Consider the following 25594-nt stretch of genomic DNA (forward strand, 5'->3'; position numbering starts at 1 on the left):
TTTTAATGTATTATTCAATAACTACGTTATTTAATGTATTAGTTATTAATATGTATTTATTGTATTATTTTTATAATGTATTATTTATTTAATTGATTCACTATTTATTAATATTTATTTCATGTATTATTTTTATTCCTTAATTTATTTAATAAATACATCATTTAATTTATTCATTAATACAATTTATTGATTAAAATCATTATATTTTTTTAAAAAAAAATGTAACCTCCAGCTTTGCTTATCTCCCACTCAGTAGTAACATCCATGTTTTGCTGACCCTCCACTCAGTAGTAACCCCCAGCTCTGCTGATCCCGGCTCAGTAGTATCCCCAGCTCAGCTGATCCCCTACTCACTAGTAACCCCCAGTTCTCCGGATCCCCCACTCAGTAGTGACCCCATTAATGCTTTCATTTGGTAGTATTTAATCACTACTGGGGTTTTTTTTTCCTTACCGAAAGGAAAAATAAAATTGAACAAAACAAAAATGTCATAGTTTGTTATAAAATTTTGCAAACAGGTAATTTTTCTCCTTCACTGATAGGAACTGATAGGCGGCACTGATGGGAACTGATAGGCGGCACTGATGGGAACTGATAGGTGGCACTGATAAGAACTGATAGGTGGCACTGATGGGAACTAATAGGCGGCACTGATGGGAACTGATAGGCGGCACTGATGGGAACTGATAGGAGGGACAAATGAGAACTGATAGGCGACACTGATGGGAACTGATAGGCGGCACTAATGGGAACTGATAGGCTCCACTGATGGGAACTGATAGGCGGCATTGATGGGAACTGATAGGCGACACTGATGGGAACTGATTGGCGGCAATAATGGGAACTGATAGGTGGCACTAATGGGAACTGATAGGTGGCACTGATGGGAACTGATAGGTGGCACTGATGGGAATTGATGGGCGGCACTAATGGGAACTGATACCACGAAGAATGAAGGCAAAAGGGGTCCAACCCAGTACTAGCAAGGTGGACCTCAAAATCTCAGAGGAACATTTTCAACACCTTGTTGTGTCTATGCCACCAAGAATGAAGGCCAATGGGGGTCCAACCCGCTACTAGCAAGGTGGACCTCAAAATATCTGAGGAACGTTTTCAACACCTTGTTGTGTCTATGCCACGAAGAATGAAGGCAAAAGGGGGTCCAACCCGGGACTAGGAAGGTGGACCTCAAAATCTCTGAGGAACATTTCCAACACCTTGTATCTATGCCATCAAGAATGAAGGCAAAAGGGGTCCAACCCGGTACTATCAAGGTGTACCCCATATTCTCTGAGGAATGTTTCCAATGCCTTGCTGATCTTTGCCATGAAGAATGAAGGCAAAAGGGGTACAACCTGGTACTAGCAAGGTGGACCTCAAAATCTCAGAGGAACATTTTCAACACCTTGTTGTGTCTATGCCACCAAGAATGAAGGCAAAAGGGGGTCCAACCCAGTACTAGCAAGGTGGACCTCAAAATATCTGAGGAATGTTGCCAACACCTTGTTGTGTCTATGCCACCAAGAATAAAGGCCAATGGGGGTCCAACCCGCTACTAGCAAGGTGGACCTCAAAATATCTGAGGAATGTTACCAACACCTTGTTGTGTCTATGCCACGAAAAATGAAGGCAAAAGGGGGTTCAACCCGCTACTATCAAGGTGGACCTCAAAATCTCTGAGGAATGTTTCCAACACCTTGTTGTGTCTATGCCTCCAAGAATGAAGGCAAAAGGGGTCCAACCCAGTACTAGCAAGGTGGACCTCAAAATATCTGAGGAATGTTTCCAACACCTTGTTGTATCTATGCCAGGAAGAATGAAGGCAAAAGGAGGTCCAACCCGGGACTAGGAAGGTGGACTTCAAAATATCTGAGGAACATTTCCAATACCTTGTTGTATCTATGCCACCAAGAATGAAGGCAAAAGGGGTCCAACCCGCTACCTAATAACGTGGCCAGTGAGTATAATATTGTGTATTTGTGCATTTAAATTCTTTAAGTATATTTTTTTCCCCAAAAATCTGGAAATGGTTAAGGTTTCGATTATATTTATGGTAAAAAACATGTGACCATGGTGGGCAGCAGAGGTTAAAAAAAAGGGAAACCCTCGAGTGATGACATCAGTGAAGCCAGGAACTCTATAACATGTTACTAGAGCCTTGCGTGCCGACCGGGGATGCCGGACATTTGTTTCTACTCACATATAAATCGAGTATTTATGGGACTTTAAAGCACTTTCTTCATTAGGTTACTGCCAGCATATTATCCAGTAAAAAAAGCCGAAGTGGAGTTACTACACCGTTGCCATGTTTACACGGCACACAGGAGCTCAGGGTCCCAAGCCCAACGAAAATGAAAACAACGTCTGTGAAAGAATCGTTACTCTGTAGAAGAGTCTAATAGAGAGGATTGTGGTCACAGTAAAAACAAACCGCAACGGCCTCAGCTCCAACCGTCCTTTTATTATGTGAGAAGAAGAGGAGATGCCCTCACCAAGGTGCCCCTGCCAGGGACCTTCTAATGTATCATCCCCTCTGTCAATAGAAGATTGACCAACGTAGAATGATTACTCGTTATATTTTATTAACGTTTAATGTAGACCTATCATTAGATGTCCTTTTTATGTTAGTCGCATACATCGGGAAAAGGCAACCTAAGGAACATGTGCCAGGGTGGGCATGCAACATTTTCAGTGCCACCTGGAAGATCAGCACGTAATAGGTGTGTGGGCTTCTACTCTGAAAGTGAAGGGATTGGGGTGATCTGAGGTGTGAGGGTGAAGGAATTCAAGCTGTTTTGAGGTGTGAGGGTTCAGGAATTGGGGTGTTCTGAGCTGTGAAGGTGCTGGAATTGAATCTCACCTGAGGTGTAAAGGTGCAGGAATTTTGGGGTGATCTAAGGGGAAATGGTGCAAGAATTGGGGTAACCCTGAGGTTTGAAGGTGCAGGAACTTGGTCTGATGAGGTTTGAAGGTGCAGGAATTGGGACGGATCTGAGGTGTGAATATGAAGGAACTGGGGTGGTATGAAGTGTGAAGGTGCATGAATTAATGTGATCTGAGATGTGAAGGTGCAGGAATTGGGGTGATCTGAGATGTGAAGGTGCAAGAGTTGGGGGGGGATATGAGATGTGAAGGTGCAGGAATTGGGGTGATCTGAGGGGTGAAAATGCAGGAATTGGGGTGACCTGAGGTGGGAAGGTGCAGGAATTGGGGTGATCTGAGCAATGAAGATGCCGAAATTGGGGTGATCTGAGGGCTCAAGATGACGGAATTGGGGTGATCTGGGGTGTGAAAATGGAGGCATTGCGGTGATCTGAGGAGTGAAGATGCAGGGATTGGGGTGATCTGAGGTGTGGAGGTGCAGGAATTGGGGTGATCTGAGGGGTGAAGATTTAGGAATTGGGGGGACCTGAGGTGTGAAGGTGCAGGAATTGGGGTGATCTGAGGTGTGAAGGTGCAGGTATTGGGGTGATCTGGGGTGTGAAGACACAGGAATTTGGGGGTGATCTGAGGGGTGAAGGTGCAGGAATTTAGGGGTGATCTGAGGGGTGAAGATGAAGAAATTGGGGTGATCTGAGGGGTGAAGATGCAGGGATTGGGGTGATCAGGGGGATGAAGATTCAGGGATTGGGGTGATCTGAGGGGTGAAGGTGCAGGGATTGGGGTGATCTGGGGGGGGCTGAAGATGCAAGAATTGGGGTGATCTGGGGTGTGAAGGTGCAGGCATTGGGGTAATCTGAGGTGTGGAGGTCCAGGAATTGGGGTAATCTGAGGTGTGGAGGTCCAGGAATTGGGGTGATCTGGGGTGTGAAGGTGAAGGCATTGGGGTAATCTGAGGTGCAGGAATTGAGGTGATCTGAGGGGTAAAGGGGTAAAGGTGCAGGAATTGGGGTAATCTGAGGTGTGGAGGTGCAGGGATTGGGGTGATCTGAGGGGTGAAGATGTAAGAATTGGGGTGATCTGGGGGGTGAAGATGCAAGAATTGGGGTGATCTGAGGGGTGAAGGTGCAGAAATTTGGGGTGATCTGGGGTGTGAGGGTACAGGGATTGGGGTGATCTGGGGGTAGGGTGACCACATTTCCAAACTGCCATTCAGGGACACCCTCCCTTCCCAAAAATCAGTGTGTGCTGTAACGATTTACAGCACAGTGATTGGACACAAGAGGCGGGATTTATGATTTCTCCAATCACAAGCAGGGGGCGGGGATTGTGCTCTTCCAGGCATTCCTGGCCAGGACAAATACTGTTAGTGAGTCAAGCGGTGATGTGGTGGCCTTTTTTGGGGACATCAGACTGGCCCATGGGGTGGCTGTGTCAGTTTCATTCCGGGACACTGTACTGTCCTTGAATGAATGTGCCCGGGACAGACCTGCAAAATGCGGGACTGTCCCGGGCAATCCGGGACACATGGTCACCCTATCTGGGGGGTGAAGATGTAAGAATTGGGGTGATGTGAGGGGTGAAGGTGCAGAAATTTGGGGGTTGTCTGGGGTGTGAGGGTACAGGGATTGGGGGGATCGGGGGGTGAAGATGTAAGAATTGGGGTGATCTGAGGGGTGAAGGTGCAGAAATTTGGGAGTTATCTGGGGTGTGAGGGTACAGGGATTGGGGTGATCTGGGGGGTAAAGATGCAAGAATTGGGGTGATCTGAGGGGTGAAGGTGCAGAAATTTGGGGGTTATCTGGGGTGTGAGGGTACAGGAATTGGGGTAATCTGAGGGGTGAAGGTGCAGAAATTTGGGGGTTATCTGGGGTGTGAGGGTACAGGGATTGGGGTGATGTGAGGGGTGAAGGTGCAGAAATTTGGGGGTTATCTGGGGTGTGAGGGTACAGGGATTGGGGTGATGTGAGGGGTGAAGGTGCAGACATTTTGGGGTTATCTGGGGTGTGGAGGTGCAGGGATTGGGGTGATCTGGGGGGTGAAGATGTACGAATTGGGGTGATCTGAGGGGTGAAGGTGCAGACATTTTGGGGTTATCTGGGGTGTGGAGGTGCAGGGATTGGGGGGATCGGGGGTGAAGATGTAAGAATTGGGGTCATCTGAGGGGTGAAGGTGCAGAAATGTGGGGGTTATCTGAGGTGTGAGGGTACAGGGATTGGGGTGATCTGGGGGGTGAAGGTGCAAGAATTGGGGTGATGTGAGGGATGAAGGTGCAGAAATTTGGGGGTTATCTGGGGTGTGAGGGTACAGGGATTGTGTGGAAATGCAGGAATAGTATGGACAGTATCACCAGGTATGAAAACATATGAAAACAACATAAACATATTAAAGCTTGTATGAGATTGTACAGATTAGGAGTTCTATAAATGAGGTTGTATAAATGAAGGAAGTTGGAAGGCTTGCGTTGAGTCCGGCGGGTTATTGATGTTTTTCTCGGATTGGTTACAGTGCGATTGCATCATTTTAGACGGTAAATCACCGGCATTAGGTCATTGAATGCCCGGGGGGATCGGTGATACCAATAATGCAATGAGATCATATGTGAAATCTCTTCCCGTGCCCGATGACTCGAATACAATGACGGCTTGTTTGGTTAAGCGATGCGCAGAGCGACATTGATCCGCAGAATGTGGTCACCTATAGCAGCCAATTACAGGTCGTCATTCAATGGCGGCTCGGCGTTCGTTGGGCTTGTTATGGGTTTGCTGTGATTTTCTACATCATCGTTTCCTTGCCGTGCCGCACTGAATGCGCCAGATTTAATATTTATTGATTTTGTATCTTTTTCTAAGTGATGTCCGACGCTTGCCACCCACATATCAAGCACAAGGAGTACAGCGGCGATCATTAGTGCGCACTCTGTAATAAATCTCCCTCCCCATCTGCATGCTAAGTATTTAGAGAAAGACGGGCTTGGGAGGAAAGGGCTAGAAGATGATGGGCATCCTCCAGGCAGGAAACAAATTGCTGCAGCTTCTAATGCACATTGTGAGAAGCTCAGCTCACAAGTTTCAGATTTCCTCGTCCTCGTCAGAGAGCAGAGCCAGAGACCTCACTTTCTCTACTGCAAATTAGCAATACAGCTTGGTCACTTCCTCGCTCCTAGACTGTGATTGGACAATGAATAAGCAGCAGCATGAGGCCATCATTCCTGGTGTAATCTGATCACCTACCATTGCTCACCGATGGCGCATGCAAGTTCGCCTCTTCCATTCAAAGGTCCACCCTCTTCAATCCGCAGATCCACCTTGTCCAGCCGTAGTACGGAAGTCAACACCTCCTTGGATATGTGGCGTGCATAACTCAAGAGGCTTCAGGGGGTGGTTAAACAAACCACAGTGGCTCCATTATGCCCTGTGTGCCTCAGTGTCTCCAGTGTGCCTCATTGTCTCCAGTGTGCCTCAGTGTCTCCAGTGTGCTCTGTGCGCCTCAGTGTCTCCAGTGTGCCTCAGTGTCTCCAGTGTGCTCTGTGCGCCTCAGTGTCTCCAGTGTACTATGTGCGCCTCAGTGTCTCCAGTGTGCCTCAGTGTCTCCAGTGTGCCTCAGTGTCTCCAGTGTGCTCTGTGCGCCTCAGTGTCTCCAGTGTGCCTCAGTGTCTCCAGGGTGCCCTGTGTGCCTCAGTGTCTCCAGTGTGCCTCAGTGTCTCCAGTGTGCCTCAGTGTCTCCAGTGTGCTCTGTGCGCCTCAGTGTCTCCAGTGTGCCTCAGTGTCTCCAGTGTGCCCTGTGTGCCTCAGTGTCTCCAGTGTACTATGTGTGCCTCAGTGCCTCAAGTGTGCCCAGTGCACCCCAGAGTTTCCATGGTGCCTCAGTGCCTACAGTGTGCCCTGTGCACCTTAGTGTCTCCAGTGTTCCCTGTGCACCTCAGTGTCTCCAGTGTGCTCTGTGCGCCTCAGTGTCTCCAGTGTGCTCTGTGCGCCTCAGTGTCTCCAGTGTGCCTCAGTGTCTCCAGTGTGCTCTGTGCGCCTCAGTGTCTCCAGTGTGCCTCAGTGTCTCCAGTGTGCCTCAGTGTCTCCAGTGTGCTCTGTGCGCCTCAGTGTCTCCAGTGTGCCTCAGTGTCTCCAGGGTGCCCTGTGTGCCTCAGTGTCTCTAGTGTGCCCCGTGTGCCTCAGTGCCTCAAGTGTGCCCAGTGCACCCCAGAGTTTCCATGGTGCCTCAGTGCCTACAGTGTGCCCTGTGCACCTTAGTGTCTCCAGTGTTCCCTGTGCACCTCAGTGTCTCCAGTGTGCTCTGTGCACCTCAGTGTCTCCAGTGTTCCCTGTGCACCTCAGTGTCTACAGTGTGCTCTGTGCACCTCAGTGTCTCCAGTGGTCCCTGTTCACCTCAGTGTTATCAGTATGCTCTGTGAGCCCCAGTGTCTCCAGGGTGCCCTGTGTGCCTCAGTGTCTCCAGTGTGCTCTGTGTGCCCCAGTTTCTCCAGGGTGCCCTGTGTGCCTCAGTGTCTCCAGTGTGCCCTGTGCGCCTCAGTGTCTTCAATGTGCCCTGTGCACCCCAGAGTTTCCATGGTGCCTCAGTGCCTACAGTGTGTCCTGTCCGCCTCAGTGTCTCCAGTGTGCTTTGTGTGTCCCAGTGCCTCCAGGCTGCATCAGTGTCTCCAGTGTGCCCTGTGCGCTTCAGTTTCTCCAGTGTGCTATGTGCATCCCAGTGTCTCCTGGGTGCCTCGTTGGCTTGTTTGGTGAGGCGATGCGAAGAGCGACATTGATCCACAGAACGTGGTCACCTATAGCAGCCATGTACTGGTCATCATTCAATGACGGCTCGGCGTAGCAATACAGCTTGGTCACTTCCTCGCTCCTAGACTGTGATTGGACAATGAATAAGCAGCAGCATGAGGCCATCCTTCCTGGTGTAATCTGATCACCTACCATTGCTCACCGATGGCGCATGCAAGTTCGCCTCTTCCATTCAAAGGTCCACCCTCTTCAATCCGCAGATCCACCTTGTCCAGCCGTAGTACGGAAGTCAACACCTCCTTGGATATGTGGCGTGCATAACTCAAGAGGCTTCAGGGGGTGGTTAAACAAACCACAGTGGCTCCATTATGCCCTGTGTGCCTCAGTGTCTCCAGTGTGCCTCATTGTCTCCAGTGTGCCTCAGTGTCTCCAGTGTGCTCTGTGCGCCTCAGTGTCTCCAGTGTGCCTCAGTGTCTCCAGTGTGCTCTGTGCGCCTCAGTGTCTCCAGTGTACTCTGTGCGCCTCAGTGTCTCCAGTGTGCCTCAGTGTCTCCAGTGTGCTCTGTGCGCCTCAGTGTCTCCAGTGTGCCTCAGTGTCTCCAGTGTGCCTCAGTGTCTCCAGTGTGCTCTGTGCGCCTCAGTGTCTCCAGTGTGCCTCAGTGTCTCCAGGGTGCCCTGTGTGCCTCAGTGTCTCTAGTGTGCCCCGTGTGCCTCAGTGCCTCAAGTGTGCCCAGTGCACCCCAGAGTTTCCATGGTGCCTCAGTGCCTACAGTGTGCCCTGTGCACCTTAGTGTCTCCAGTGTTCCCTGTGCACCTCAGTGTCTCCAGTGTGCTCTGTGCACCTCAGTGTCTCCAGTGTACTCTGTGCGCCTCAGTGTCTCCAGTGTGCCTCAGTGTCTCCAGTGTGCTCTGTGCGCCTCAGTGTCTCCAGTGTGCCTCAGTGTCTCCAGTGTGCTCTGTGCGCCTCAGTGTCTCCAGTGTGCCTCAGTGTCTCCAGGGTGCCCTGTGTGCCTCAGTGTCTCTAGTGTGCCTCAGTGTCTCCAGTGTGCCTCAGTGTCTCCAGTGTGCTCTGTGCGCCTCAGTGTCTCCAGTGTGCCTCAGTGTCTCCAGGGTGCCCTGTGTGCCTCAGTGTCTCTAGTGTGCCCCGTGTGCCTCAGTGCCTCAAGTGTGCCCAGTGCACCCCAGAGTTTCCATGGTGCCTCAGTGCCTACAGTGTGCCCTGTGCACCTTAGTGTCTCCAGTGTTCCCTGTGCACCTCAGTGTCTCCAGTGTGCTCTGTGCGCCTCAGTGTCTCCAGTGTACTCTGTGCGCCTCAGTGTCTCCAGTGTGCCTCAGTGTCTCCAGTGTGCTCTGTGCGCCTCAGTGTCTCCAGTGTGCCTCAGTGTCTCCAGTGTGCCTCAGTGTCTCCAGTGTGCTCTGTGCGCCTCAGTGTCTCCAGTGTGCCTCAGTGTCTCCAGGGTGCCCTGTGTGCCTCAGTGTCTCTAGTGTGCCCCGTGTGCCTCAGTGCCTCAAGTGTGCCCAGTGCACCCCAGAGTTTCCATGGTGCCTCAGTGCCTACAGTGTGCCCTGTGCACCTTAGTGTCTCCAGTGTTCCCTGTGCACCTCAGTGTCTCCAGTGTGCTCTGTGCACCTCAGTGTCTCCAGTGTACTCTGTGCGCCTCAGTGTCTCCAGTGTGCCTCAGTGTCTCCAGTGTGCTCTGTGCGCCTCAGTGTCTCCAGTGTGCCTCAGTGTCTCCAGTGTGCCTCAGTGTCTCCAGTGTGCTCTGTGCGCCTCAGTGTCTCCAGTGTGCCTCAGTGTCTCCAGGGTGCCCTGTGTGCCTCAGTGTCTCTAGTGTGCCTCAGTGTCTCCAGTGTGCCTCAGTGTCTCCAGTGTGCTCTGTGCGCCTCAGTGTCTCCAGTGTGCCTCAGTGTCTCCAGGGTGCCCTGTGTGCCTCAGTGTCTCTAGTGTGCCCCGTGTGCCTCAGTGCCTCAAGTGTGCCCAGTGCACCCCAGAGTTTCCATGGTGCCTCAGTGCCTACAGTGTGCCCTGTGCACCTTAGTGTCTCCAGTGTTCCCTGTGCACCTCAGTGTCTCCAGTGTGCTCTGTGCGCCTCAGTGTCTCCAGTGTACTCTGTGCGCCTCAGTGTCTCCAGTGTGCCTCAGTGTCTCCAGTGTGCTCTGTGCGCCTCAGTGTCTCCAGTGTGCCTCAGTGTCTCCAGTGTGCCTCAGTGTCTCCAGTGTGCTCTGTGCGCCTCAGTGTCTCCAGTGTGCCTCAGTGTCTCCAGGGTGCCCTGTGTGCCTCAGTGTCTCTAGTGTGCCCCGTGTGCCTCAGTGCCTCAAGTGTGCCCAGTGCACCCCAGAGTTTCCATGGTGCCTCAGTGCCTACAGTGTGCCCTGTGCACCTTAGTGTCTCCAGTGTTCCCTGTGCACCTCAGTGTCTCCAGTGTGCTCTGTGCACCTCAGTGTCTCCAGTGTTCCCTGTGCACCTCAGTGTCTACAGTGTGCTCTGTGCACCTCAGTGTCTCCAGTGGTCCCTGTTCACCTCAGTGTTATCAGTATGCTCTGTGAGCCCCAGTGTCTCCAGGGTGCCCTGTGTGCCTCAGTGTCTCCAGTGTGCTCTGTGTGCCCCAGTTTCTCCAGGGTGCCCTGTGTGCCTCAGTGTCTCCAGTGTGCCCTGTGCGCCTCAGTGTCTTCAATGTGCCCTGTGCACCCCAGAGTTTCCATGGTGCCTCAGTGCCTACAGTGTGTCCTGTCCGCCTCAGTGTCTCCAGTGTGCTTTGTGTGTCCCAGTGCCTCCAGGCTGCATCAGTGTCTCCAGTGTGCCCTGTGCGCTTCAGTTTCTCCAGTGTGCTATGTGCATCCCAGTGTCTCCTGGGTGCCTCGTTGGCTTGTTTGGTAAGGCGATGCGAAGAGCGACATTGATCCACAGAACGTGGTCACCTATAGCAGCCATGTACTGGTCATCATTCAATGACGGCTCGGCGTAGCAATACAGCTTGGTCACTTCCTCGCTCCTAGACTGTGATTGGACAATGAATAAGCAGCAGCATGAGGCCATCATTCCTGGTGTAATCTGATCACCTACCATTGCTCACCGATGGCGCATGCACGTTCGCCTCTTCCATTCAAAGGTCCACCCTCTTCAATCCGCAGATCCACCTTGTCCAGCCGTAGTACGGAAGTCAACACCTCCTTGGATATGTGGCGTGCATAACTCAAGAGGCTTCAGGGGGTGGTTAAACAAACCACAGTGGCTCCATTATGCCCTGTGTGCCTCAGTGTCTCCAGTGTGCCTCATTGTCTCCAGTGTGCCTCAGTGTCTCCAGTGTGCTCTGTGCGCCTCAGTGTCTCCAGTGTGCCTCAGTGTCTCCAGTGTGCTCTGTGCGCCTCAGTGTCTCCAGTGTACTATGTGCGCCTCAGTGTCTCCAGTGTGCCTCAGTGTCTCCAGTGTGCTCTGTGCGCCTCAGTGTCTCCAGTGTGCCTCAGTGTCTCCAGTGTGCCTCAGTGTCTCCAGTGTGCTCTGTGCGCCTCAGTGTCTCCAGTGTGCCTCAGTGTCTCCAGGGTGCCCTGTGTGCCTCAGTGTCTCTAGTGTGCCCCGTGTGCCTCAGTGCCTCAAGTGTGCCCAGTGCACCCCAGAGTTTCCATGGTGCCTCAGTGCCTACAGTGTGCCCTGTGCACCTTAGTGTCTCCAGTGTTCCCTGTGCACCTCAGTGTCTCCAGTGTGCTCTGTGCACCTCAGTGTCTCCAGTGTACTCTGTGCGCCTCAGTGTCTCCAGTGTGCCTCAGTGTCTCCAGTGTGCTCTGTGCGCCTCAGTGTCTCCAGTGTGCCTCAGTGTCTCCAGTGTGCCTCAGTGTCTCCAGTGTGCTCTGTGCGCCTCAGTGTCTCCAGTGTGCCTCAGTGTCTCCAGGGTGCCCTGTGTGCCTCAGTGTCTCTAGTGTGCCTCAGTGTCTCCAGTGTGCCTCAGTGTCTCCAGTGTGCTCTGTGCGCCTCAGTGTCTCCAGTGTGCCTCAGTGTCTCCAGGGTGCCCTGTGTGCCTCAGTGTCTCTAGTGTGCCCCGTGTGCCTCAGTGCCTCAAGTGTGCCCAGTGCACCCCAGAGTTTCCATGGTGCCTCAGTGCCTACAGTGTGCCCTGTGCACCTTAGTGTCTCCAGTGTTCCCTGTGCACCTCAGTGTCTCCAGTGTGCTCTGTGCGCCTCAGTGTCTCCAGTGTACTCTGTGCGCCTCAGTGTCTCCAGTGTGCCTCAGTGTCTCCAGTGTGCTCTGTGCGCCTCAGTGTCTCCAGTGTGCCTCAGTGTCTCCAGTGTGCCTCAGTGTCTCCAGTGTGCTCTGTGCGCCTCAGTGTCTCCAGTGTGCCTCAGTGTCTCCAGGGTGCCCTGTGTGCCTCAGTGTCTCTAGTGTGCCCCGTGTGCCTCAGTGCCTCAAGTGTGCCCAGTGCACCCCAGAGTTTCCATGGTGCCTCAGTGCCTACAGTGTGCCCTGTGCACCTTAGTGTCTCCAGTGTTCCCTGTGCACCTCAGTGTCTCCAGTGTGCTCTGTGCACCTCAGTGTCTCCAGTGTTCCCTGTGCACCTCAGTGTCTACAGTGTGCTCTGTGCACCTCAGTGTCTCCAGTGGTCCCTGTTCACCTCAGTGTTATCAGTATGCTCTGTGAGCCCCAGTGTCTCCAGGGTGCCCTGTGTGCCTCAGTGTCTCCAGTGTGCTCTGTGTGCCCCAGTTTCTCCAGGGTGCCCTGTGTGCCTCAGTGTCTCCAGTGTGCCCTGTGCGCCTCAGTGTCTTCAATGTGCCCTGTGCACCCCAGAGTTTCCATGGTGCCTCAGTGCCTACAGTGTGTCCTGTCCGCCTCAGTGTCTCCAGTGTGCTTTGTGTGTCCCAGTGCCTCCAGGCTGCATCAGTGTCTCCAGTGTGCCCTGTGCGCTTCAGTTTCTCCAGTGTGCTATGTGCATCCCAGTGTCTCCTGGGTGCCTCGTTGGCTTGTTTGGTGAGGCGATGCGAAGAGCGACATTGATCCACAGAACGTGGTCACCTATAGCAGCCATGTACTGGTCATCATTCAATGACGGCTCGGCGTAGCAATACAGCTTGGTCACTTCCTCGCTCCTAGACTGTGATTGGACAATGAATAAGCAGCAGCATGAGGCCATCCTTCCTGGTGTAATCTGATCACCTACCATTGCTCACCGATGGCGCATGCAAGTTCGCCTCTTCCATTCAAAGGTCCACCCTCTTCAATCCGCAGATCCACCTTGTCCAGCCGTAGTACGGAAGTCAACACCTCCTTGGATATGTGGCGTGCATAACTCAAGAGGCTTCAGGGGGTGGTTAAACAAACCACAGTGGCTCCATTATGCCCTGTGTGCCTCAGTGTCTCCAGTGTGCCTCATTGTCTCCAGTGTGCCTCAGTGTCTCCAGTGTGCTCTGTGCGCCTCAGTGTCTCCAGTGTGCCTCAGTGTCTCCAGTGTGCTCTGTGCGCCTCAGTGTCTCCAGTGTACTCTGTGCGCCTCAGTGTCTCCAGTGTGCCTCAGTGTCTCCAGTGTGCTCTGTGCGCCTCAGTGTCTCCAGTGTGCCTCAGTGTCTCCAGTGTGCCTCAGTGTCTCCAGTGTGCTCTGTGCGCCTCAGTGTCTCCAGTGTGCCTCAGTGTCTCCAGGGTGCCCTGTGTGCCTCAGTGTCTCTAGTGTGCCCCGTGTGCCTCAGTGCCTCAAGTGTGCCCAGTGCACCCCAGAGTTTCCATGGTGCCTCAGTGCCTACAGTGTGCCCTGTGCACCTTAGTGTCTCCAGTGTTCCCTGTGCACCTCAGTGTCTCCAGTGTGCTCTGTGCACCTCAGTGTCTCCAGTGTACTCTGTGCGCCTCAGTGTCTCCAGTGTGCCTCAGTGTCTCCAGTGTGCTCTGTGCGCCTCAGTGTCTCCAGTGTGCCTCAGTGTCTCCAGTGTGCCTCAGTGTCTCCAGTGTGCTCTGTGCGCCTCAGTGTCTCCAGTGTGCCTCAGTGTCTCCAGGGTGCCCTGTGTGCCTCAGTGTCTCTAGTGTGCCTCAGTGTCTCCAGTGTGCCTCAGTGTCTCCAGTGTGCTCTGTGCGCCTCAGTGTCTCCAGTGTGCCTCAGTGTCTCCAGGGTGCCCTGTGTGCCTCAGTGTCTCTAGTGTGCCCCGTGTGCCTCAGTGCCTCAAGTGTGCCCAGTGCACCCCAGAGTTTCCATGGTGCCTCAGTGCCTACAGTGTGCCCTGTGCACCTTAGTGTCTCCAGTGTTCCCTGTGCACCTCAGTGTCTCCAGTGTACTCTGTGCGCCTCAGTGTCTCCAGTGTGCCTCAGTGTCTCCAGTGTGCTCTGTGCGCCTCAGTGTCTCCAGTGTGCCTCAGTGTCTCCAGTGTGCCTCAGTGTCTCCAGTGTGCTCTGTGCGCCTCAGTGTCTCCAGTGTGCCTCAGTGTCTCCAGGGTGCCCTGTGTGCCTCAGTGTCTCTAGTGTGCCCCGTGTGCCTCAGTGCCTCAAGTGTGCCCAGTGCACCCCAGAGTTTCCATGGTGCCTCAGTGCCTACAGTGTGCCCTGTGCACCTTAGTGTCTCCAGTGTTCCCTGTGCACCTCAGTGTCTCCAGTGTGCTCTGTGCACCTCAGTGTCTCCAGTGTTCCCTGTGCACCTCAGTGTCTACAGTGTGCTCTGTGCACCTCAGTGTCTCCAGTGGTCCCTGTTCACCTCAGTGTTATCAGTATGCTCTGTGAGCCCCAGTGTCTCCAGGGTGCCCTGTGTGCCTCAGTGTCTCCAGTGTGCTCTGTGTGCCCCAGTTTCTCCAGGGTGCCCTGTGTGCCTCAGTGTCTCCAGTGTGCCCTGTGCGCCTCAGTGTCTTCAATGTGCCCTGTGCACCCCAGAGTTTCCATGGTGCCTCAGTGCCTACAGTGTGTCCTGTCCGCCTCAGTGTCTCCAGTGTGCTTTGTGTGTCCCAGTGCCTCCAGGCTGCATCAGTGTCTCCAGTGTGCCCTGTGCGCTTCAGTTTCTCCAGTGTGCTATGTGCATCCCAGTGTCTCCTGGGTGCCTCGTTGGCTTGTTTGGTGAGGCGATGCGAAGAGCGACATTGATCCACAGAACGTGGTCACCTATAGCAGCCATGTACTGGTCATCATTCAATGACGGCTCGGCGTAGCAATACAGCTTGGTCACTTCCTCGCTCCTAGACTGTGATTGGACAATGAATAAGCAGCAGCATGAGGCCATCATTCCTGGTGTAATCTGATCACCTACCATTGCTCACCGATGGCGCATGCAAGTTCGCCTCTTCCATTCAAAGGTCCACCCTCTTCAATCCGCAGATCCACCTTGTCCAGCCGTAGTACGGAAGTCAACACCTCCTTGGATATGTGGCGTGCATAACTCAAGAGGCTTCAGGGGGTGGTTAAACAAACCACAGTGGCTCCATTATGCCCTGTGTGCCTCAGTGTCTCCAGTGTGCCTCATTGTCTCCAGTGTGCCTCAGTGTCTCCAGTGTGCTCTGTGCGCCTCAGTGTCTCCAGTGTGCCTCAGTGTCTCCAGTGTGCTCTGTGCGCCTCAGTGTCTCCAGTGTACTATGTGCGCCTCAGTGTCTCCAGTGTGCCTCAGTGTCTCCAGTGTGCCTCAGTGTCTCCAGTGTGCTCTGTGCGCCTTAGTGTCTCCAGTGTGCCTCAGTGTCTCCAGGGTGCCCTGTGTGCCTCAGTGTCTCTAGTGTGCCTCAGTGTCTCCAGTGTGCCTCAGTGTCTCCAGTGTGCTCTGTGCGCCTCAGTGTCTCCAGTGTGCCTCAGTGTCTCCAGGGTGCCCTGTGTGCCTCAGTGTCTCTAGTGTGCCCCGTGTGCCTCAGTGCCTCAAGTGTGCCCAGTGCACCCCAGAGTTTCCATGGTGCCTCAGTGCCTACAGTGTGCCCTGTGCACCTTAGTGTCTCCAGTGTTCCCTGTGCACCTCAGTGTCTCCAGTGTGCTCTGTGCGCCTCAGTGTCTCCAGTGTACTCTGTGCGCCTCAGTGTCTCCAGTGTGCCTCAGTGTCTCCAGTGTGCTCTGTGCGCCTCAGTGTCTCCAGTGTGCCTCAGTGTCTCCAGTGTGCCTCAGTGTCTCCAGTGTGCTCTGTGCGCCTCAGTGTCTCCAGTGTGCCTCAGTGTCTCCAGGGTGCCCTGTGTGCCTCAGTGTCTCTAGTGTGCCCCGTGTGCCTCAGTGCCTCAAGTGTGCCCAGTGCACCCCAGAGTTTCCATGGTGCCTCAGTGCCTACAGTGTGCCCTGTGCACCTTAGTGTCTCCAGTGTTCCCTGTGCACCTCAGTGTCTCCAGTGTGCTCTGTGCACCTCAGTGTCTCCAGTGTTCCCTGTGCACCTCAGTGTCTACAGTGTGCTCTGTGCACCTCAGTGTCTCCAGTGGTCCCTGTTCACCTCAGTGTTATCAGTATGCTCTGTGAGCCCCAGTGTCTCCAGGGTGCCCTGTGTGCCTCAGTGTCTCCAGTGTGCTCTGTGTGCCCCAGTTTCTCCAGGGTGCCCTGTGTGCCTCAGTGTCTCCAGTGTGCCCTGTGCGCCTCAGTGTCTTCAATGTGCCCTGTGCACCCCAGAGTTTCCATGGTGCCTCAGTGCCTACAGTGTGTCCTGTCCGCCTCAGTGTCTCCAGTGTGCTTTGTGTGTCCCAGTGCCTCCAGGCTGCATCAGTGTCTCCAGTGTGCCCTGTGCGCTTCAGTTTCTCCAGTGTGCTATGTGCATCCCAGTGTCTCCTGGGTGCCTCGTTGGCTTGTTTGGTAAGGCGATGCGAAGAGCGACATTGATCCACAGAACGTGGTCACCTATAGCAGCCATGTACTGGTCATCATTCAATGACGGCTCGGCGTAGCAATACAGCTTGGTCACTTCCTCGCTCCTAGACTGTGATTGGACAATGAATAAGCAGCAGCATGAGGCCATCCTTCCTGGTGTAATCTGATCACCTACCATTGCTCACCGATGGCGCATGCAAGTTCGCCTCTTCCATTCAAAGGTCCACCCTCTTCAATCCGCAGATCCACCTTGTCCAGCCGTAGTACGGAAGTCAACACCTCCTTGGATATGTGGCGTGCATAACTCAAGAGGCTTCAGGGGGTGGTTAAACAAACCACAGTGGCTCCATTATGCCCTGTGTGCCTCAGTGTCTCCAGTGTGCCTCATTGTCTCCAGTGTGCCTCAGTGTCTCCAGTGTGCTCTGTGCGCCTCAGTGTCTCCAGTGTGCCTCAGTGTCTCCAGTGTGCTCTGTGCGCCTCAGTGTCTCCAGTGTACTCTGTGCCCTCAGTGTCTCCAGTGTGCCTCAGTGTCTCCAGTGTGCTCTGTGCGCCTCAGTGTCTCCAGTGTGCCTCAGTGTCTCCAGTGTGCCTCAGTGTCTCCAGTGTGCTCTGTGCGCCTCAGTGTCTCCAGTGTGCCTCAGTGTCTCCAGGGTGCCCTGTGTGCCTCAGTGTCTCTAGTGTGCCCCGTGTGCCTCAGTGCCTCAAGTGTGCCCAGTGCACCCCAGAGTTTCCATGGTGCCTCAGTGCCTACAGTGTGCCCTGTGCACCTTAGTGTCTCCAGTGTTCCCTGTGCACCTCAGTGTCTCCAGTGTGCTCTGTGCACCTCAGTGTCTCCAGTGTACTCTGTGCGCCTCAGTGTCTCCAGTGTGCCTCAGTGTCTCCAGTGTGCTCTGTGCGCCTCAGTGTCTCCAGTGTGCCTCAGTGTCTCCAGTGTGCCTCAGTGTCTCCAGTGTGCTCTGTGCGCCTCAGTGTCTCCAGTGTGCCTCAGTGTCTCCAGGGTGCCCTGTGTGCCTCAGTGTCTCTAGTGTGCCTCAGTGTCTCCAGTGTGCCTCAGTGTCTCCAGTGTGCTCTGTGCGCCTCAGTGTCTCCAGTGTGCCTCAGTGTCTCCAGGGTGCCCTGTGTGCCTCAGTGTCTCTAGTGTGCCCCGTGTGCCTCAGTGCCTCAAGTGTGCCCAGTGCACCCCAGAGTTTCCATGGTGCCTCAGTGCCTACAGTGTGCCCTGTGCACCTTAGTGTCTCCAGTGTTCCCTGTGCACCTCAGTGTCTCCAGTGTGCTCTGTGCGCCTCAGTGTCTCCAGTGTACTCTGTGCGCCTCAGTGTCTCCAGTGTGCCTCAGTGTCTCCAGTGTGCCCTGTGTGCCTCAGTGTCTCCAGTGTGCCTCAGTGTCTCCAGTGTGCCTCAGTGTCTCCAGTGTGCTCTGTGCGCCTCAGTGTCTCCAGTGTGCCTCAGTGTCTCCAGGGTGCCCTGTGTGCCTCAGTGTCTCTAGTGTGCCCCGTGTGCCTCAGTGCCTCAAGTGTGCCCAGTGCACCCCAGAGTTTCCATGGTGCCTCAGTGCCTACAGTGTGCCCTGTGCACCTTAGTGTCTCCAGTGTTCCCTGTGCACCTCAGTGTCTCCAGTGTGCTCTGTGCACCTCAGTGTCTCCAGTGTTCCCTGTGCACCTCAGTGTCTACAGTGTGCTCTGTGCACCTCAGTGTCTCCAGTGGTCCCTGTTCACCTCAGTGTTATCAGTATGCTCTGTGAGCCCCAGTGTCTCCAGGGTGCCCTGTGTGCCTCAGTGTCTCCAGTGTGCTCTGTGTGCCCCAGTTTCTCCAGGGTGCCCTGTGTGCCTCAGTGTCTCCAGTGTGCCCTGTGCGCCTCAGTGTCTTCAATGTGCCCTGTGCACCCCAGAGTTTCCATGGTGCCTCAGTGCCTACAGTGTGTCCTGTCCGCCTCAGTGTCTCCAGTGTGCTTTGTGTGTCCCAGTGCCTCCAGGCTGCATCAGTGTCTCCAGTGTGCCCTGTGCGCTTCAGTTTCTCCAGTGTGCTATGTGCATCCCAGTGTCTCCTGGGTGCCTCGTTGGCTTGTTTGGTGAGGCGATGCGAAGAGCGACATTGATCCACAGAACGTGGTCACCTATAGCAGCCATGTACTGGTCATCATTCAATGACGGCTCGGCGTAGCAATACAGCTTGGTCACTTCCTCGCTCCTAGACTGTGATTGGACAATGAATAAGCAGCAGCATGAGGCCATCATTCCTGGTGTAATCTGATCACCTACCATTGCTCACCGATGGCGCATGCAAATTCGACTCTTTCATTCAAAGGTCCACCTTCTTCAATCCGCAGATCCACCTTGTCCAGCCGTAGTACGGAAGTCAACACCTCCTTGGATATGTGGCATGCATAAATCAAGAGGCTTCAGGGGGTGGTTAAACAAACCACAGTGGCTCCATTATGCATGCCCTGTGTGCCTCAGTGTCTCCAGTGTGCCTCAGTGTCTCCAGTGTGCTCTGTGCGCCTCAGTGTCTCCAGTGTGCCTCAGTGTCTCCAGTGTGCCTCAGTGTCTCCAGTGTGCTCTGTGCGCCTCAGTGTCTCCAGTGTACTCTGTGCGCCTCAGTGTCTCCAGTGTGCCTCAGTGTCTCCAGTGTGCTCTGTGCGCCTCAGTGTCTCCAGTGTGCCTCAGTGTCTCCAGTGTGCCTCAGTGTCTCCAGTGTGCTCTGTGCGCCTCAGTGTCTCCAGTGTGCCTCAGTGTCTCCAGGGTGCCCTGTGTGCCTCAGTGTCTCTAGTGTGCCCCGTGTGCCTCAGTGCCTCAAGTGTGCCCAGTGCACCCCAGAGTTTCCATGGTGCCTCAGTGCCTACAGTGTGCCCTGTGCACCTTAGTGTCTCCAGTGTTCCCTGTGCACCTCAGTGTCTCCAGTGTGCTCTGTGCACCTCAGTGTCTCCAGTGTACTCTGTGCGCCTCAGTGTCTCCAGTGTGCCTCAGTGTCTCCAGTGTGCTCTGTGCGCCTCAGTGTCTCCAGTGTGCCTCAGTGTCTCCAGTGTGCCTCAGTGTCTCCAGTGTGCTCTGTGCGCCTCAGTGTCTCCAGTGTGCCTCAGTGTCTCCAGGGTGCCCTGTGTGCCTCAGTGTCTCTAGTGTGCCTCAGTGTCTCCAGTGTGCCTCAGTGTCTCCAGTGTGCTCTGTGCGCCTCAGTGTCTCCAGTGTGCCTCAGTGTCTCCAGGGTGCCCTGTGTGCCTCAGTGTCTCTAGTGTGCCCCGTGTGCCTCAGTGCCTCAAGTGTGCCCAGTGCACCCCAGAGTTTCCATGGTGCCTCAGTGCCTACAGTGTGCCCTGTGCACCTTAGTGTCTCCAGTGTTCCCTGTGCACCTCAGTGTCTCCAGTGTGCTCTGTGCGCCTCAGTGTCTCCAGTGTACTCTGTGCGCCTCAGTGTCTCCAGTGTGCCTCAGTGTCTCCAGTGTGCTCTGTGCGCCTCAGTGTCTCCAGTGTGCCTCAGTGTCTCCAGTGTGCCTCAGTGTCTCCAGTGTGCTCTGTGCGCCTCAGTGTCTCCAGTGTGCCTCAGTGTCTCCAGGGTGCCCTGTGTGCCTCAGTGTCTCTAGTGTGCCCCGTGTGCCTCAGTGCCTCAAGTGTGCCCAGTGCACCCCAGAGTTTCCATGGTGCCTCAGTGCCTACAGTGTGCCCTGTGCACCTTAGTGTCTCCAGTGTTCCCTGTGCACCTCAGTGTCTCCAGTGTGCTCTGTGCACCTCAGTGTCTCCAGTGTTCCCTGTGCACCTCAGTGTCTACAGTGTGCTCTGTGCACCTCAGTGTCTCCAGTGGTCCCTGTTCACCTCAGTGTTATCAGTATGCTCTGTGAGCCCCAGTGTCTCCAGGGTGCCCTGTGTGCCTCAGTGTCTCCAGTGTGCTCTGTGTGCCCCAGTTTCTCCAGGGTGCCCTGTGTGCCTCAGTGTCTCCAGTGTGCCCTGTGCGCCTCAGTGTCTTCAATGTGCCCTGTGCACCCCAGAGTTTCCATGGTGCCTCAGTGCCTACAGTGTGTCCTGTCCGCCTCAGTGTCTCCAGTGTGCTTTGTGTGTCCCAGTGCCTCCAGGCTGCATCAGTGTCTCCAGTGTGCCCTGTGCGCTTCAGTTTCTCCAGTGTGCTATGTGCATCCCAGTGTCTCCTGGGTGCCTCGTTGGCTTGTTTGGTGAGGCGATGCGAAGAGCGACATTGATCCACAGAACGTGGTCACCTATAGCAGCCATGTACTGGTCATCATTCAATGACGGCTCGGCGTAGCAATACAGCTTGGTCACTTCCTCGCTCCTAGACTGTGATTGGACAATGAATAAGCAGCAGCATGAGGCCATCATTCCTGGTGTAATCTGATCACCTACCATTGCTCACCGATGGCGCATGCAAATTCGACTCTTTCATTCAAAGGTCCACCTTCTTCAATCCGCAGATCCACCTTGTCCAGCCGTAGTACGGAAGTCAACACCTCCTTGGATATGTGGCATGCATAAATCAAGAGGCTTCAGGGGGTGGTTAAACAAACCACAGTGGCTCCATTATGCATGCCCTGTGTGCCTCAGTGTCTCCAGTGTGCCTCAGTGTCTCCAGTGTGCTCTGTGCGCCTCAGTGTCTCCAGTGTGCCTCAGTGTCTCCAGTGTGCCTCAGTGTCTCCAGTGTGCTCTGTGCGCCTCAGTGTCTCCAGTAAGCCTCAGTGTCTCCAGGGTGCCCTGTGTGCCTCAGTGTCTCCAGTGTGCCCTGTGTGCCTCAGTGCCTCAAGTGTGCCCAGTGCACCCCAGAGTTTCCATGGTGCCTCAGTGCCTACAGTTTGCCCTGTGCACCTCAGTGTCTCCAGTGTTCCCTGTGCACCTCAGTGTCTCCAGTGTGCTCTGTGCACCTCAGTGTCTCCAGTGTTCCCTGTGCACCTCAGTGTCTCCAGTGTGCTCTGTGCACCTCAGTGTCTCCAGTGGTCCCTGTGCACCTCAGTGTCATCAGTATGCTCTGTGAGCCCCAGTGTCTCCAGGGTGCCCTGTGTGCTTCAGTGTCTCCAGTGTACCCCAGTGTCTCCAGGGTGCCCTGTGTGCCTCAGTGTCTCCAGTGTGCCCTGTGCGCCTCAGTGTCTTCAATGTGCCCTGTGCACCCCAGAGTTTCCATGATGCCTCAGTGCCTACAGTGTGTCCTGTCCGCCTCAGTGTCTCCAGTGTGCTTTGTGTGTCCCAGTGCCTCCAGGCTGCATCAGTGTCTCCAGTGTGCCCTGTGCGCTTCAGTTTCTCCAGTGTGCTATGTGCATCGCAGTGTCTCCTGGGTGCCTCGTTGTCTTCAGTGTGCCCTGTGTGCCCCATTGTCTTCAGTGTGCTCTGTTTGCTCCAGTGCCTCAAGGTTCCTCAGTGTCTTCAGTGTCTCCAGCGTTCCCTGTGCACCTCAGTGTCTCCGGTGTACCTGTGCACCTCAGTGTCCCCAGTGTCTCCAGCTTTCCCTGTGCACCTCAGTGTCTCCGGTGTACCTGTGCACCTCAGTGTCCCCAGTGTCTCCAGCTTTCCCTGTGCACCTCAGTGTCTCAGGTGTACCTGTGCACCTCAGTGTCTCCAGTGTCTCCAGCATTCCCTTTGCACCTCAGTGTCTCCGGTGTTCCCTGTGCACCTCAGTGTCTCCAGTGTTCCCTGTGCACCTCAGTGTCTCTGGTGTTCCCTGTGCACCTCAGTGTCTCCGGTGTTTCCTGTGCACTTCAGTGTCTCCAAGTGTCTATTGACTTCAAGTGTGCCTCTTTACAGCCTCTGGTATACCCCACAGTTGTGCCTTCAGGGTGCCTCAGGGTGCCTCAGTGTCTCCAGTGTCTACAGTGTTCCCTGTGCACCTCAGTGTCCCCAGTGTCTCCAGCGTTCCCTGTGCACCTCAGTGTCTCCAGTGTACCTGTGCACCTCAGTGTCTCCAGTGTCTCCAGCGTTCCCTGTGCACCTCAGTGTCTCCGGTGTTCCCTGTGCACCTCAGTGTCTCCAGTGTCTCCAGCGTTCCCTGTGCACCTCAGTGTCTCCGGTGTACCTGTGCACCTCAGTGTCTCCAGTGTCTCCAGCGTTCCCTGTGCACCTCAGTGTCTCCGGTGTTCCCTGTGCACCTCAGTGTCTCCAGTGTTCCCTGTGCACCTCAGTGTCTCTGGTGTTCCCTGTGCACCTCAGTGTCTCCGGTGTTTCCTGTGCACTTCAGTGTCTCCAAGTGTCTATTGACTTCAAGTGTGCCTCTTTACAGCCTCTGGTATACCCCACAGTTGTGCCTTCAGGGTGCCTCAGTGTCTCCAGTGTCTACAGTGTTCCCTGTGCACCTCAGTGTCCCCAGTGTCTCCAGCGTTCCCTGTGCACCTCAGTGTCTCCAGTGTCTCCAGCGTTCCCTGTGCACCTCAGTGTCTCCGGTGTTCCCTGTGCACCTCAGTGTCTCCAGTGTCTACAGTGTTCCCTGTGCACCTCAGTGTCCCCAGTGTCTCCAGCGTTCCCTGTGCACCTCAGTGTCTCCGGTGTTCCCTGTGCACCTCAGTGTCTCCAGTGTCTCCAGCGTTCCCTGTGCACCTCAGTGTCTCCGGTGTACCTGTGCACCTCAGTGTCTCCAGTGTCTCCAGCGTTCCCTGTGCACCTCAGTGTCTCCGGTGTTCCCTGTGCACTTCAGTGTCTCCAAGTGTCTATTGACTTCAAGTGTGCCTCTTTACAGCCTCTGGTTTACCCCACAGTTGTCCGGCGTCCAATGTCAGCACCCCTTACTTACTGAGATTTAAATTGGGATTTAATTATCAATGAATCTGAGTTGGGTAAAATACCCCATTTAAAGGAAAATGCCATCGATATGGAGAGGAAGAGAGCGAGAGAGAACGGTTTCTGATCTACATCTTTTTTTCATGGTCTATTGAGAAACATGTCCCCAGCCAAAAAATGTCATCAACATCTTCTCCTCCGGGACATGTTTCTCTAAAGTCTCTATTTCCTCAGGTCATGGTGTAGCTAGTCGTAGGTATTTGTATTCAACGAAACCCGTCCCGTAATGTTGAAGATGTTTTTTTTTCGAGGAGCTTTCTTTGTTTAATGAGGGCCTTCAACGCCATTTGTAACCCCCACATAACGCCGCTTTTATTAACCGTCTCTTCCCCCGATGATTTAAAAAACAATTCACACGTTGGGCCGCGTGCCTCAAACAAATAACACCGGTACTAGACTTCACGGCACCGTGGTGGTGACTGGATAATGTAATTAGAACAAGGTGGTTTCCAAAACTTTCACACCTGACAATTAACATCTTCTTTGACACATTCACCGGTGATTGGATTATGATGACTGAGTTACCCCCCCGTGTAGCTTTATATAGTGGTACGTTCCTAACATTCATTAGAAGCGAGCAATGCTTTGATGAGCAGCAAAACAATGGCCTAGATTCAGGTACATTTGCGCCCTCTTACGGAGGCGCAGCGTACCGTTTTTACGCTACGCCTCCGTAAATTACCTGCGCTACGCTTCATTCATGTAACAGTAGCTCCATAATTTGCGCGGGCGCTCCGTAAAAATAGCCGGCGTAAGCGCGCGTAATTTAAATGATCCTGTAGGGCGCGTGGATCATTTAAATTAGGCGCGTTCCCGCGCCGAACGTAGTGCGCATGCTCCGTCGGGAAACTTTCCCGACGTGCATTGCGGCAAATGACGTCGCAAGGACGTGAACGTAAATGGCGTCCAGCGCCATTCACGATTCATTTACACAACCAACGTAATTTTCAAACATCGCGACGCGGGAACGACGGGTATACTTAGCATTGGCTGCCCCTGCTAATAGCAGGAACAGCCTTACGCGGAAACCCACGAACGCAAACAACGTAAAATGGGTACGCGGGGCGTGCGTACGGTTGTGAATCGGCGTGAGTATGCAATTTGCATACTCTACGCTGACCACTATGGGAACGCCACCTAGCGGCCATCGTAAGAATGCAGCCTACAATACGACGGCATAAGAGCCTTATGCCAGTCATATCTTAGGCTGCAGTCGGCGTAACGAGCTTTCTGAATACAGAAAAGTCGTTACGCCGGCGCAACTAAGCAATTGCGCTGCGTATCTATGGATACGCAGACGCAATTGCTTTACTGAATCTACCCCATTTTCAACATTACAGAACAAATCCAGTTGAATGTGACTTAGGTCGGCTGAATTTCAAACCATCTGTAGCACACTCTACCAGGGCCGCTGATAGGCCAGACCAACTGGCCCTGTTGTACCGGGGCCCAGCCAACAGGGGGGGCCCGAGCAACCATGACCGAACAACCCTGACCACCTCCATCCCCAATTTTTTAAATTGTTGGTTACTCCATACAAGTGTTCTTGTGGTTGGCAGGGAGGGACTATTTCTTCTATTTCGGGCGCGGAAGAATGTCACCTTCACGCCCGCTGCTCATGCTGCCCAGCGTCCTGTATATTACCTTCCCTGGCGCGGCGGAGTGATTCCTCTCCCTCCGCTCTTGGCATTATAGCGTTGAGGGCATGGGTTGCACTGTCTTCAGTAGGGTTGTCAACCGAGCATTTGGGCGAGTACCTGTACATCCCGCCGCTCAACAACATCGATTGGTCGACTCCCCCCGCTCAACAACTTTGATTGGCCGAATCCCCCCAAACCCCCCCCCCCCCCCCCCCCCCGCTCAACAAAAGTGTCCCGCAGTGGATCTTTAAAATGTTGGGAGGTATGGGTGCCCAGCTTTGAAAAATCGGTGCTCCCTGGCCGTAGGTCCCCCAGACAACAAACTTTGCACACTTGTAGAGGAGAAATGGGGCTACATGTGTGCCAAGTTCCGGGTCCAGGGGAACTAAGACCGGCCAGTACCGAGTCCCCAAATCACTGGAGAAATTACCGTTTAACATGGGAGTCTATGGAAAAGATTGTATTTGCTTTGAAAAATCGGTGCTCCCCGGCCGTTGGTCTCCCAGGCAACAAACTTTGCACACTTGTAGAGGGGCTACATGTGTGCCAAGTTTGGGGTCCAGAAGACTTACGGCCGGTTGGTACCAGGTCCCCAAAGTCCGGGAGATCAGGCGCAAAAAGGTGACTCGAGTATAAGCCGAGGGGGGCATTTTCAGCACACAAAAAAATGTGCTGAAAAACTTGGCTTATACTCGAGTATATACGGTAAGGGGCAGATCCACAAAGAAAGTACGCCGGCGTACTTTCAAATTTCCTGCGTCGTATCTTTGTTTCGAATCCTCAAAACAAGATACGACGGCATCTGGGTTAGATCCGACAGGCGTACGTCTTCGTACGCCTTCGGATCGTAGATGCAATTCTTTGGCGTCC

The sequence above is a fragment of the Rana temporaria genome, chromosome 9 (assembly GCF_905171775.1).
Source record: "Rana temporaria chromosome 9, aRanTem1.1, whole genome shotgun sequence".
NCBI lineage: Eukaryota > Metazoa > Chordata > Amphibia > Anura > Ranidae > Rana > Rana temporaria.